The sequence below is a fragment of the Mauremys mutica genome, chromosome 1, assembly GCF_020497125.1.
Source record: "Mauremys mutica isolate MM-2020 ecotype Southern chromosome 1, ASM2049712v1, whole genome shotgun sequence".
Classification (NCBI taxonomy): domain Eukaryota; kingdom Metazoa; phylum Chordata; order Testudines; family Geoemydidae; genus Mauremys; species Mauremys mutica.
In genome coordinates, this window is record NC_059072.1 from 117989594 (window position 1) to 118004167 (window position 14574).

The following is a 14574-nucleotide window of genomic DNA, read 5'->3' on the forward strand; positions in this document are numbered from 1 at the left end:
ACAACAGAACAAAAGTCTATACATGTGGACTACAAACTCCTTCAGTGAGAAGCAAAATTTCCATCCCTTGTCCCATCAAAACTGTTAGAAGAGCTCATTGACATTTCATCAGACAGCTCCCTCAGAACCAGGTTCAAAGAAATGGTGCTGGAAACATTTTGGTGTGAGTATTCTGATGAATACAGCACTGCTGCTTCTTCAGCGCTGAAAGTTTTGATCGTCTTCGATACCACCTACTACTGTGAAGCCGGATTTTCTGCCATGACATCAATGAAAACAAAGTACTGAACCAAGATGAATATTGACCATGACATGCATGTGTGCTTGTCAAAGATACTCCCACTTCTTGACAGGATTGTTGATTAGCACCAGCAACAAGTTTCACACTGAGAAAATTAAAAAAAAATTAGTTTAATCTAATAATTAATATAATTTTATCTTGTCTTTTATCTATCTATCTAATCTATCTATAGTGTGTGTTTAACTGTATAACAATCCATTTAATACAGCTTTTAATCTACTGGATATGCAGAAAAAGCAGTTGTGGTACAGGTGGGCCATGGATTTTTTATAGCATTTGGAGTGAGGGGAACTCAAAGAAAAAGGGTTAAGAACCCCCGCTATAGGACATACTATCATTTCGGGGTATCTGCCCTGCTCATGACAGTCTGTCCCAAAATAGACACTCAGGGTTGTGAGCCCCTCCAGACAGCATGATACATGATAATTTTAGAATAAATGTTGGGTAAATATTTAATAAGAATGTATTAATAACATCAGGTTAGTAGCAGGAGTTTTCTGTTTATATTAAATTCCTGACTTTCAGGCAGATTTAAATTGGCTTTTTGATTAAGAAAGGTCTTGTAGAAATGAAAGCTTGCAATTTCAAAAGTACTGGATGCAGCAGAAGCAATCATATGCTTTCTAGAACGATCTTTGAGAACAAGTATTAAGTATAGTGAAAGAACTGAGAACAATGATCTATGTAAAAATGAAATAGGAAGGCAACTGGACAACAGTAAGAGGGAAACAATCTTTTTGTATGTTGGCAATCCTGTTTTGAATTAATTTTTTTTAAAAGCATCAGGAGAATAGGCCCCTAGGAAATATATTTTTGCTAGGTCAAGAGTGGTGACAGCAGCAGCCCTAAAATAAGTTGTCATTGTCTGCCAAACAAATGGAAAAATTTGGTGTGCACGCATACTAAAATATGTGGATGCATGAAGGGAAACAAATTAATTCCAAACACTGATGTTTTTCACAGTTTAAAGTGAGTGGCAGTGTGCACACACGTTGGAAGCATGGATTGTCTTTTTTTACTTTGTCTGACAGTAAAACTTTTGATATTCATCTGTTTTCTAGTGCAGCCATGCAATATGGTTCCCAAATTTATTGTTCAAAACCCCTTAATTGAAAAAAGGCTCATAATAAACGGGTATTTGAGTACCGACTGGAAAATGCTTGCATGTGCTATTTACTATGCCATGTGGCATTGCATTTTTAGTAAAATGGAAGGAGTTGAACAACCACAGACCACATCCTTGCTAACAATTATACATAGGGGCTGCATTTACTTATATTTTTTCCAAATTCAAATAACTTTCTATTAGGTAACCATACGTTCCTGCATTTATTTCAGTTAGAAATGAAAAGTTCTTTTTAGGCTGGAAAGCAAAAATGAGGCTGAAATTGCTGACATACTTTTTTCCTGTTCAGATCTGAAACAACAGTACAGAAGTAGAACAGAGCTTGATCAGACTTGCTCTGCTTGTCTCCAGTTTAATTTTATGTCTGTGCAGAAACCTAATGCATTTATAAAGAGAGCAGGGATGCATCTGCCCCATAACTTTTTCTGGAATTTGTTTGCAGTTTTTAAATGTAAGTAAGTGGTGGTAGAAACAATACATAATTTTGCTTTTCTTGCAAAATAAGGAAATTTCTTAAAGTGAGTATTGCTGAATAAATAATTTGACACATGAATTACATTTGCTAAATAAGGATTTGGTTAATAAATCAAGAGCTTGGTAAATCAGTCTTCACATTTACTCTTCCCCCTTAATATTTGTTAGGCTACTTGTCTTGATATAACTACTCCTTTATTAAAATAAAGTGTCTTTTTAAATTAAGATATGGCTTTTAGTTCATAACATCATGTTTTTGTTTGTTAGTATTTTTCCAGTGAAGTATTACTCAACTTTTGCTTTGTTAGTTTTATTAGAAATGAGCATATAAGAAGGCTCTAGTGTTAGTAACATATAATATGTGCGAAGGTAAGTCTCTAGAGAAGCACTGAAGTAGCATTTAGTTTTAGTTTCAATGGGAGAAAGCCAGATTTCACTGTGAGAGTTCTGGCTGAGCTCCATTTCTTGTAGGGCAGTGAAATCAAACAAATGTGTTTTATTAAAGAGAGCCCAAAACCAAATGTCCCAGCCCTGATCTTTTGATCTCTCTTGCTACTTCTGACTGAATTGCTCTATTCCAGGGTACGTCTACACTACGGGATTATTCCGAATTTACATAAACTGTTTTAGTAAAACAGATCGTATAAAATCGAGTGCACGCGGCCACACTAAGCAGATTAATTCGGTGGTGTGCGTCCACGGACTGAGGCTAGCGTCGATTTCTGGAGCGTTGCACTGTGGGTAGCTATTCCGCAGCTATCCCATAGTTCCCGCAGCCTCCCCCGCCCCTTGGAATTCTGGGTTGAGATCCCAGTGCCTGATGGGGCAAAAATCATTGTCGCGGGTGGTTCTGGGTACAGCCTCACCCCTCCCTCCCTGAAAGCAGCAGACAACTGTTTCACGCCTTTTTTGCTTTGTGAACTGTGCAGATGCCATAACACAGCAAGCATGGACCCTGCTCAGCTCAATACTGCAATCATGGATGTTTTAAACACCTCGCGCACTCTCATGCAGTATATGGTGAACCAGGACCTTCAAACCCAGGCGAGGAGGAGTCGGATACGGCAGTGCGGCGATGACAGTGATGAGGACATGGACACAGAATTCACTCAAACCGCGGGCCCCTGTGCTTTGGAGATCCTAATGGTAATGGGGCAGATTCTATCCATTGAACGCCGATTTTGGGCCCGGGAAACAAGCACAGACTGGTGGGACCGCATTGTGTTGCAGGTGTGGGATGATTCGCAGTGGCTGCGAAACTTTCGCATGCGTAAGGGCACTTTCATGGAACTTTGTGACTTGCTTTTCCCTGTCCTGAAACGCCATAATACCAAGATGAGAGCAGCCCTCACAGTGGAGAAGTGAGTGGCAATAGCCCTCTGGAAGCTTGCAACGCCAGACAGCTACCGGTCAGTCGGGAATCAATTTGGAGTTGGAAAATCTACTGTGGGGGCTGCTGTGATGCAAGTAGCCAAAGCAATCATTAAGCTGCTGCTACGAAAGGTTGTGACTCTGGGAAATGTGCAGGCCATAGTGGATTGCTTTGCTGCACTGGGATTCCCTAACTGTGGGGGGGCGATAGATGGAACTCATATCCCTATCTTGGCACCGGAGCACCAGGGCACCCAGTACGTAAACCGGAAGGGGTACTTTTCAATGGTGCTGCAAGCACTGGTGGATCACAAGGGACGTTTCACCAACATCCACGTGGGATGGCCAGGGAGGGTTCATGATGCTCGCGTCTTCAGAAGCACTACTCTGTTTAAACGGCTGCAGCAAGGGAATTACTTCCCAGACCAGAAAATAACAGTTGGGGATGTTGAAATGCCTGTCGTTATCCTGGGGGACCCAGCCTACCCCTTGATGCCATGGCTCATGAAGTCATACACAGGCAGCCTGGACAGTGGTCAGGAGCTGTTCAACTACAGGCTGAGCAAGTGCAGAATGGTGGTGGAATGTGCATTTAGCCGTTTAAAGGTGCACTGGCGCACATTACTGACTCGCTCAGACCTCAGCCAAACCAATGTCCCCTTTGTTATTGCTGCTTGCTGTGTTCTCCATAATCTCTGTGAGAGTAAGAGGGAGACCTTTATGGCGGGGTGGGAGGCGGAGGCAAATCACCTGGCCGCTGATTACGCACAGCCAGACACCAGGGAGATTAGAAGAGCACACCAGGAAGCGGTGCGCATCAGAGAAGCTTTGAAAACGAGCTTCATCACTGGCCAGGGTACGGTGTGACTGCTGTGTTTGTTGATGAAACCCACCCCCCTTGATTGACTCATTCCCTGTAAGCAACTCACCCTCCCCCTTCGAGTACAGCTTACTTATGCAAATAAAGTCACTATAGTTTAAAAATCATGTGTTCTTTATTAATTCATTATAAAAAGAGGGAGAGAACTGAGGGTGTGGTTTGGGAGGAGGATAGGAGGGATGGAGAAGCCCACTAAAAAAAATTCACAGTAATGACAGCCTTCTGGTTGGGCTGTCCGCGGGGGTGGAGTGGGCGGGTGCACGGAGCCTCCCCCCACGCGTTCTTACACGTCTGGGTGAGGAGGATGTGGAACATGGTGAGGGGTGAGGGTGGTTATACAGGGGCTGCAGCGGCACTCTGTGATCCTGCTGCCGTTCCTGAAGCTCCACCAGACGCTGGAGCATGTCAGTTTGATCACGCAGCAGCCCCAAAGTTGCATCCCGCCACCGCTGATCATCTTGCCGCCACCTCTCATCTCGGCTGTCCCTCCTGTCCTCACGTTCACTGGCATCTTTCCTGTAATTTGATACCACCTCCTTCCACTCATTCAGATGAGCTCTTTCCTTGCGGGTAACTTCCATAATATCCGAGAACATTTCATCTCGCGTCTTCTTTTTCCTCCGCCTTATCTGGGCTAGCCTTTGGGATGGAGTAGGGAGGCTTGAAAAATTTGCAGCTGCATGAGAGAGAGAAGTATTTAAAAAGATACATTTTACAGAACAATGGTTATACTCTTTGTCAGTGAACAGCACTATTCACCTTACATAGCACATGTGATTTCACTACAAGGTCGCATTTTTCATCTTAATACTGAGTGCCTGCAGCTCTGGTGTTACAGATCTCACAGACACAGGTCCGGGCATCAGAATTCAGCTTGCATGCGGCCATGGTAAGCCACTGTCTTTCGGCTTCTCCAGTGATTTACCCCTCCCCCCAACGCATGGCTGATACCATGCAAGCTCACTGCTAATCACCATCCTTCCCCCCTCCCCCTCCAACTGCGTGGCTGTTAGCTGGGAAGATCCCCGCTGACCAAACGCGAAAAAGATCATTGGTATTTCACTCCTTCCCTCCCCCCACTTGGCTACGTGCAGGAAAGGATTTTTTTTAAGCTGCTGCAGTCCACAAACCCAGTAGGAAAATGGCCATCTCTGTGTCCCCTTAATTAAATTCCTGATTTTCAGCCAGGTTACCCTGAACGATATCACTTTGCTGAGGATAACACAGCGAGATAAAGAACGGATGCTTCTTGAATGCCAGCAATGACCGGGACCATACGCAGCTATGCTTTGCCATGCAGTGATACCTGATTACTTGCTACATGCATGGCGTGGTAAAGTGTCCTACCATGGTGGACGGAACAAGGCTGCCTTGCCCAGAAACCTTCTGCAAAGGCTTCTGGAGTACCTCCAGGAGCGCTTCATCGAGATGTCTCTGGAGGATTTCCGCTCAATCCCCAGACATAACAAACTTTTCTAAGTGACTATACTATCTGTGAATGCATCCCAAGTCCTCAGGGAAAATCAATCCTTAAAAAACGCTTGCTTAAAAAGCAATGCTTGATATTTGTAAAGGTACACTCACCAGAGGTCCCTTCCATGGCTTCATTGGCTTGGGAGGGCAGGGAGAGTAATTCCGTCTGGGTCAGAAAAAGCTCCTGGCTGTTGGGGCTACCGGAGTGCTGTGTGCTCTCTGCAATCTCGTCGTCCTCTTCCTCCTCCTCATCTTCCCCGTCCGCATAATCCTCAGCCATGGCAGAGATTACAACCCCCACCTCGGAATCCACGGACAGGGGTGGGGTAGTTGTGGCGCAGCCCCCTAAAATTGCATGCAGCTCAGCGTAGAAGCGGCATGTTTTTGGCCCTGCACCGGACCTTCCGTTGTCTTCTTTGGTTTTCTGGTTGGTAGGCTTGTCTGAGCTCCTTAACTTTCACTCTGCACTGCACTGAGTCCCTGCTGTGGCCTTTATCCGTCATAGACTTTGAAATTCTTTCAAATACTTTTTCATTTCGTCTTTTGGAACGCAGTTCTGTTAGCACTGAATCCTCTCCCCATATAGCGATCAGATCCAGTACCTCCCGTGCAGTCCATGCTGGAGCTCTTTTTCGATTCTCAGGAGACTGCATTGTTACCTGTGCAGATGAGCTGTGCGTGGTCACCTGTGCTGATGAGCTCTCCACGCTGGGGAAGCAGGAAATGAATTTCAAAAGTTCGCGGGGCTTTTCCTGTGTATCTGGCCAGTGCATCAGAGTTCAGATTGCTGTCCAGAGCGGTCACAGTGGTGCACTGTGGGATACCACCCAGAGGCCAATACCGTCGATTTGCGGCCACACTAACCCTATTCCGATATGTTAATCCCGATATTAGCGCTACTCCTCTCGTCGGGGAGGAGTACAGAAACCGATTTAAAGAGCCCTTTATATCGATATAAAGGGCCTCTTAGTGTGGATGGGTGCGGCGTTAAATCGGTTTAACGCTCCTAAAATCGGTTTAAACGCTTAGTGTAGACCAGGCCCCAGATGAAAGCTGTTCTTAGCCCTCATTTTTCCCTGGTCTTCTATCCTGTTATACAATTGGTCTGTGTACCCTTCATTCTGTTCCATCTACTCTAGCTGAGTTGCTCACCTCCTCCAAATAAAAACCACAGAAAAAATACTAGTCCATTTGCAATGAGAAACTGGACAGAATACTAAATTTACTTGTTCTTAGTTAAGAACATAAATATAATGGTACTGGATCAGATCACTGGTCCCTCCAGCCCAGTATCCTCTTATGACAGTAGCTAGTGCCAGATGCATTAGAGAGAATGAACATAACAGGAATCTTAGAGTGATCCACCCTGTGTCATCCCCTCCCTGTTTCTGGCAGTCAGAGGTTTAGGGACACCTGGAGCATGGGATTGCATCCCTGACCATTTTGGCTAATAGCCAATGATGGACCTATCCTCCTTGAATTTATCTAATTATTTTTTGAATCCAGTTATACTTCTGGTCTTTGGTTTAGAGCAAAAATATTAGAGGGCCAACACAATTTTGCAAGATGTGGGTAAGCTAGAAATAAAAAGGATTTTGAAATGGGAGCAGCTGCAAGCCAGTAAAAACATAGGAAGGCATATGTAGTGGTCCTAGAAGACTGTCTTCTGGTATATCCAGATGAAGGGAAAGTACTGCAGTTATATTAGCAGATTAGATTATCAGTCAAGTACATAACATCTGGCTTCCTCTCCATTATGGGCTAGATTGTGGCAGTTAGTGGTGCAAAACAGGACTGCCCCTCAGGCAGGGCTGTTCAGTCCACATTAGGATGGAATATATTGTTCCCATTGTGTACCAGAACCAATGTGTGATGGGTAGTTTAGTAGATATAAGCCTCGGTTGCATCTTTTTGCTATTCTTCCTGGGGAAGTAGGACTGAGCAGTCTGTACTCCATCTGAAGTGCAAAGACTGCTGTTGTGGGAGGCCTTTGTGCACCATTGGGGAGGCTGGATAGGCTGTTTGCACAGCTCCCTGCTCTGCATAGCTCAGCAAGACTCTTGCAGTCTGTCACTAAAAGGAAACTGACAATATGAATCTCATTTTCTTGTTATCATAGAATATTAGGGTTGGAAGAGACCTCAGGAGGTCATCTAGTCCAACCCCCTGCTCAAAGCAGGACCAACACCAACTAAATCATCCCAGCCAGTGCTTTGTCAAGCCAGGCCTTAAAAACCTGTAAGGATGGAGATTCCACCACCTCCCTAGGTAACCTATTCCAGTGCTTCACCACCCTCCTAGTGAAAGTGTTTCCTAATATCCAACCTAGACCTCCCCCATTGCAACTTGAGACCATTGCTTCTTATTTGGTCATCTGCCACCACTGAGAACAGCCTAGCTCCATTCTCTTTGGAACCCCCTTCAGATAGTTGAAGGCTGCTATCAAATCCCCCCTCACGCTTCTTTTCTGCAGACTAAATAACCCCAGTTTCCTCAGCCTCTCATTGTAAGTCATGCCCAGCCCCCTAATCATTTTTGTTGCCCTCCACTGGACTCTCTGCAATTTGTCCACATCCCTTCTGTAGTGGGAGGACCAAAACTGGACACAATACTCCAGGTGTGGCCTCACCAGTGCCAGATAGAGGGGAATAATCACTTCCCTTGATCTGCTGGCAATGCTCCTACTAATACAGGTTATGGGAAGTACTACCTTCAGAATTGTTGAATAACCGTAGCATTAGACTGTTATTTAGACCTGGTCTACACTAGAGTTAAGTCGATGTACATTAGCTTACATACGCCTGATTATTTCAGTATATACACTACAGCCTTGTCCCACTGATGTAAGTACCCTACTATGCAGACATAATAACTCCACCTCCACAAGAGGCATAGGACTTATGTCGGTGTAGTTAGTGCGAAGCAGTGTCTGTATAGACACATTGTTACTTATATCAGCTGTTGGCTGTCTTGTCAATTTCAGGGCTCCATGCTAGAGCTTTGGCTGCCCCCAGGTCCCTGCTCTGATCTGGGCTGCACCTGCCCAGCTCCCTGGCCGGGAACCGAGAGTCAAGAAGCCCAGGAGACTGGCCCCCACTCCATATGGGGAGCTGAGCCCTGGCTGCAAGCCTCTCCCCGCACTGCCCCTCTTCAGTCAGTAAAAGCACTCCTGATGATGATGCGCACCACTGACAGTGTGGTCATCAGGTCGATTTTAAGTCTGTACTGTAGACGTGCTCTTAGGAGGAGAGAAATGTGTCCAAAACTTTCTATATGAAGCCTTTTTTAGCCTCACATTGATCCTTGTTCCATACTTGGCCCCGGTTAAATTGATTCAGTATTTTTTATGTAGTATTAGGGCTTGTTTACGCTTACCGTACTGCAGTACTTAGTGAAAACACTCCCAATCAGCGATTAGTGAAACACTCCCAATTAGTGAAAGCTTCTCTCATCAGCATAGGTACCCCAAGAGGCAATAACTAAGTCAGTGGGAAAAGTCCATCCTGTTGATATTGTGCTCTCTACACCTTGGGTTGGGTTAGTTATAATTACACCTCTACCCCGATATAACACGGTCGTGGGGAGCCAAAAATCCCTACCATGTTATAGATGAAACGCCGTTACATCGGGGTAGCGTTGGCAGGGCTGCTGCGGTGATTTAAGGAGCCCGGGGCTCTGGCGAGCCCCAGGCCCTTTAAATCGCCGGCGGAGCCCCGCTGCCGCAGCCCTGGGGTAGCAGTGGCAGGGCTCCAGTGGTGATTTAAAGGGCCCTGGGCTCCCCGCAGCAGCCGGAGCCCCGGACCCTTTAAAGTGCCGCCGGAACCCCACTGCTACTGCCCTATATGCGGACCCACGTTATATCGGGTCACATTGTAGTGGAGGAGAAGTGCACATCACCTGGAGGGGTGGAAAATTGATACCCTTGAGCTATATAGTTACACTGACATAAGTTTGTAGTGTAAACCAGGGCTTAGAGCAGGCTAACAATGCAACGAATGTGTTTGGAGAGAGGAAGGGTGTGAAAGTGCGTGATAGTTAGCTTGTACCACACCTTGTAAACAGAGCATTGCTCTGAAAGAATGTTAGGAAGGAGAGGGAAGCAGAGGCTAGCGGGCAACAGCATGAGTGGAATGTAAAATGGATAGTACTGAAGTTGTCACCCTGAAAGATGGCTTCCCATATAGAAAAAACTGGGTTTTGTTGGCTCTTCACAAAGTAGTACCAGATCCTGTACTGTTGAGATGGGGGGAAAAAATCCAACTCTTGTTTTCCGAAATCACGTGGAACAAGCTAAATTGTTTTGCTACAGTGAATTGTTGGGTTACACCATGTAGTTGAGAACAGAATTTGTCCCCAAGGTATTATGAAATCGAATTGAAATTTTGACCCACTTTTTAACAGGTGACCATTGATGGACCTTAGTGGAACAAAGAACAAAGTAAGATCCATGACACAGGCAAAAAATAGTTTATTTTTATTGAATGCATATCTGAAATGTCATCTCAGCCAGCTGTACCTGCTTCTGGAGTTCTACATACCCCAGTGCAGTGATACTCAGACCTCAGTGGTTCAGGAGCCAAATTACTGTTCAACGTTACCCAAAAGAGCTACAGTAGTGTGAATTCATTGTTTCATTTTATATAGAGAGATATATTATTCTCACAGCAAAATGACTGACCAAGTATTTTATCAACTACAATTGGTTAATAACATAGTAAAAGCATCCTGATTGGTTGTTAATTGAGTGTTTTAATATCATGTGCTGCAAGGAGCCACAAGAGGCACATTAAAGAGTCTCAGTCTGAGTATCTCTGCCCAGTGGCATATATAACAGCCAACTGTATATATTGAGTTAGGGAACGTGTGATCATGAATATTAATAAAAATATCCAAGGAAGTTTTGATTTTTGATTTTGGCTCTAGACATGGCAATATTGTTGAGATAGCCCAGCTCCTGCAATTAAAATAGAGCCAATTCCCGAGTGGTGTTAATGGAAATACTCTGTGTATAATGGTGTAACCAAGAACAGAATTTGGACCTCCATTTTGAGAAAAGTTTTACTGCGTGCATGTATTCACAAGGATGCTATATTTCTGCCTAAGTGAAAGGAAAGAATGAGTTAAAATACATCATGCATCCAACGAAGTGGGTATTCACCCACGAAAGCTCATGCTCCAAAACATCTGTTAGTCTATAAGGTGCCACAGGACTCTTTGCTGCTTTTAAAATATCTTGGCTTCTAACTGTTTTTAAACCCACTGTAATACAATCCTTACCACACAGTACAAGTACAGACACAGAAAGATGCAACATTGTAATTTTGAAGTGTGGTTTTGGTTGTGGAAACTGGGAAATGAATGTGCTGAAATATTAAAGGGGAAATTTGGCTTAATTTCCATTGACTTGTATTAATTAGATGCATATTATCATAATGAAATATACAAAATACTGTGCTTGTGTAGAGACCTAGAGTGGAATTTTGTGGGTCACTGACTGATGCCTAAATTGAACACACTGGAAATTGTGCCTAGTGTGTGGGAGCTTTTAATAAAATTTTCAGTGAACTACAAGAGATGAAGCCCGTAAATAAATGCCTTGGGGCTACTGTTATATAGAAGGGACATAGAAATTATCTAGGGACTGTACTTCTTACATAAGTATTTTGAGAAATTTAGGTAAATGTTGGTAATCTAAGTTAAAATAGTCCTGAAACCCAGCTGTTTGGGGTCAGAAATGAAAATACACTGTTTTTAAAAGAAAATATTTGGGGTTTAGTCAACAAATTACAATTCTTTACATAAAGCATTTTTTATTACTAGAACAAGTTGACATTCATTGTTAGCTGCAATGCATGTTCATTCATATGACTTTGTTTGGGAGTCTGGGCTTAGGAGAGATGGGAAAAGAAGTGTTCCTTGCCTATTTAAGTGGTAGAGATCTCTAAGGAAGGAAGAGAAATGGCTCCTTGCTTCAATGTACTTTTACAATGTCCATGACAACTTTCCAGGCCCCCTTTCTACCAGATACTCATTATTGGGCCAGGTTTTCAACTTCAGACATGCTGTCTGTCACATATCAGTGTGGAAGAGGGGGAGAAAGATGGTGTCTCTTTTTTCTAGGTTTAGCCCTAAAATTATTGACCTAACAGTTGTCCTCAAATGGTTTTTTGTAGTCATCTGGGATTGCTCCCTTCTCTCCAATATTTTCCATTTAGATGACCTTTCCTTTAGTAAGGAGGAGTGAACACAGCTTCTTATTGAGCTAGGCAGTGCCGGTGTGTGCAAGTTGTTCCCTCTCAACAAAAGAGGGAATATTCTACTTGGCAGCCTTTTGGGATGCCAGTTGATGGCCAGCTGTATCAAATTGTCAAGGTTAAACATTAGAACAGTCTACATCACTATAACCTAACTGAATGACACCCTTTTTTGACTTACTGTGGGATTTTAAAAAAAGTCTGAATTAGAAGCACGAGTCCCATGGAAAGTCGGTGAAACTTGTGCTCCTCAGGCACTTTTAAAAATCCCACCATTTATGGCTAACTTAGATGGGTCCAGCTTAAGGTTGTCCACCAAGGCCACATGGAAAAAAAAAGTTGAAAATAATTATTTTATGATGATAAAAGTTCAATTCGTGCCCTGTATTTCATAATTTCAAGTCTTGTGGATACAATTCTCCAGCCTTCCTCGAGAGAATCAAGAAAGTGAGTCTGTTGAATTGGAGGAAAAATATCCACCTAAAAATGGATGTTGTGCAGTGATGTTTGTAACATAGTTTTCTTTTCTCTGAGCCACTTTATCTTTCTTAGGGAACATAGAATCATAACAATTTAGGATGGCAAGGACTAAGCAGATCAGAATCTATCTCATGGCCCTTCAAAGGTTATGGATGTACTTTCCCAATAGAATCTTTTTCAGAGGTTAAACTGATTATAGTTGTTCTAAAAAGGTAGATAATGATGTACTTCAGTCATTATTAGCCACAAATGTCCACAACTTGCTTTAAACTAAACTCTGTGGCATAAGAAAAAATGATACAAAGAAATGGGTTACATTTTTACCTCTTTTTCTTTGCATATTTTTGCATATTGCATGTTTGTTTGCATATTATATCCAATACAGCTTAAACATGAAAGAAGCTTTAATTTTTTTTTACTATAGGTTTTTGTGTGAAAGGGGACTTGTGACTAGAGCATGACTGTGAAACTGCAAAGTGATCAAGATCTAAGCTTTTTAATATAAGTATCAGCCAGGGAAATGTTAAGATTCCGCCCAGGAATGGTCTAGTTATTAGATAGTCCTGCCTTGAGTGCAAGGGACTGGGCTAGATGACCTCTTGAGGTCCCTTCCAGTCCTACACTTCTTTGATTATCTTGCTGAAGTTAAGACTTCAGGGAATGGAGAGCAAGGTTTGCAAGGTAAACAGTATTTTGTATAGTTAAAATGTTAGTGTCTATAACCAAAGGTTATCTTTCAAGTGCTGTAAACTTTCATTCTGAACCAGTTTTAAGATTTTTGTAATTTTCTGAAAGTTTCATTGGAAGACTGAGGTTTTCCAGGTTTGTTACCTGTCTACGTGTGAATTTTTTGGGAAAGTTGGTGCAGAAATAAAGGTATTTCCCTTATACAAAGAGAGAGCTGTCTCTTGTATCAGTACTTCTAGGTAAATAGATTTCATAGCAAAAATCAATATTATAATTTTAAATGTACCAAATAAAAAGTAGAAAAGAAAAAGGAAATATTGACAAATTTTCTGTTTACTCCAAATTTATTGAACTTGCCTGGATAAAAATAAGCTCTTTGAAAATGAAAACGTTATTTAAGATAGGAATTAATATTGCAAAGCATTTGCTATTGTATGTATTGCATTGATTATAGATATTATGGTTTGAGATTACATATAACAGTTTAGTTTTGATATGATGGACTTTCGAAGTATCTGAAAACTTTATAGAGGGATCTTCTGTTACTTCAGTTAATAGGTTTTATGTTTCCATACAAATAGCTTTGACATTTTCCTATATCAGCTGCAACAGTAATGGCAACAATGAATACTCTCTGGTAGCCTACATGACCTTCATGATTCTAGTATCTGAGTGCCACACAGACATGAATGTACTTATCCTCTCAACATCCCTGTGAGACAGGGAAGCATAACCCCTATTTTTCAGATAAGGCACTGAGGAATAGAGAAATTAAGTGACTTAGTCAAGGTTACACAAGATCGGAAGTGTGTGGCAGAATGGATAGTCTCTAAGGTGCCACAAGTACTCCTGTTCTTTTTGCGGATACAGACTAACACGACTGCTACTCTGAAACCTGTCATTTAGCATTGACCTTAGTCTGCCTGTCTTCCACAAAATCTTGGTATTGCTGGTGGAAGAACCTTCTCTTACAGATTTCCTGCTGTTTTGAACGGACTTTCTATATATGACTGCTTCTTTTTAAATCTAAGGTAAAAGCATACATTTTCTCTTATCCCTTTTTAATTTCTTCCTTCTCTGTTGTTAAATTACATGAAGGATCCTGGGATACAGGTTCTATTAAATACCTCATGAAAAATACATTTGTACCATAGTAAATATGCTGAATGTTACACTACTCCAGATTATTCCAGGTTTTAATCTCACTCTCAACTTGAAGAAAATCCAAAAATTTGATTTAATTTTTGAACTGCTTCTTCAGTTTTGTGCCAAATGTTAAAATCATATGTCTTCCCCACAGTGATGGGAAGAATTTAGGACATCATTACAAAACCATTGATTTTAATATATTCTCTTGTTGCATGCATTTATTCTGCCTATTTATGACATTTGCATTCATTATGATGCCATAAACAATATGCAGGGTGTGTGTATATATATATATAGCTGTAATCTTCTCTTTCTTTGGCTCTTACGAGTTCATAATGTTTCTTTATGAATATCATGGCATTTTACTTGGAAGTTTTAA

At 42.3% G+C, this 14574-nt stretch overlaps 1 protein-coding gene across 4 annotated transcripts in view; it reads left to right on the forward strand.

The window, feature by feature from the left end:
* Positions 1-14574, forward strand: part of PLEKHA5 (pleckstrin homology domain containing A5) — a 304813-nt gene that overhangs the window by 147785 nt on the left and 142454 nt on the right. The gene's annotated exons all lie outside the window — the stretch shown is intronic.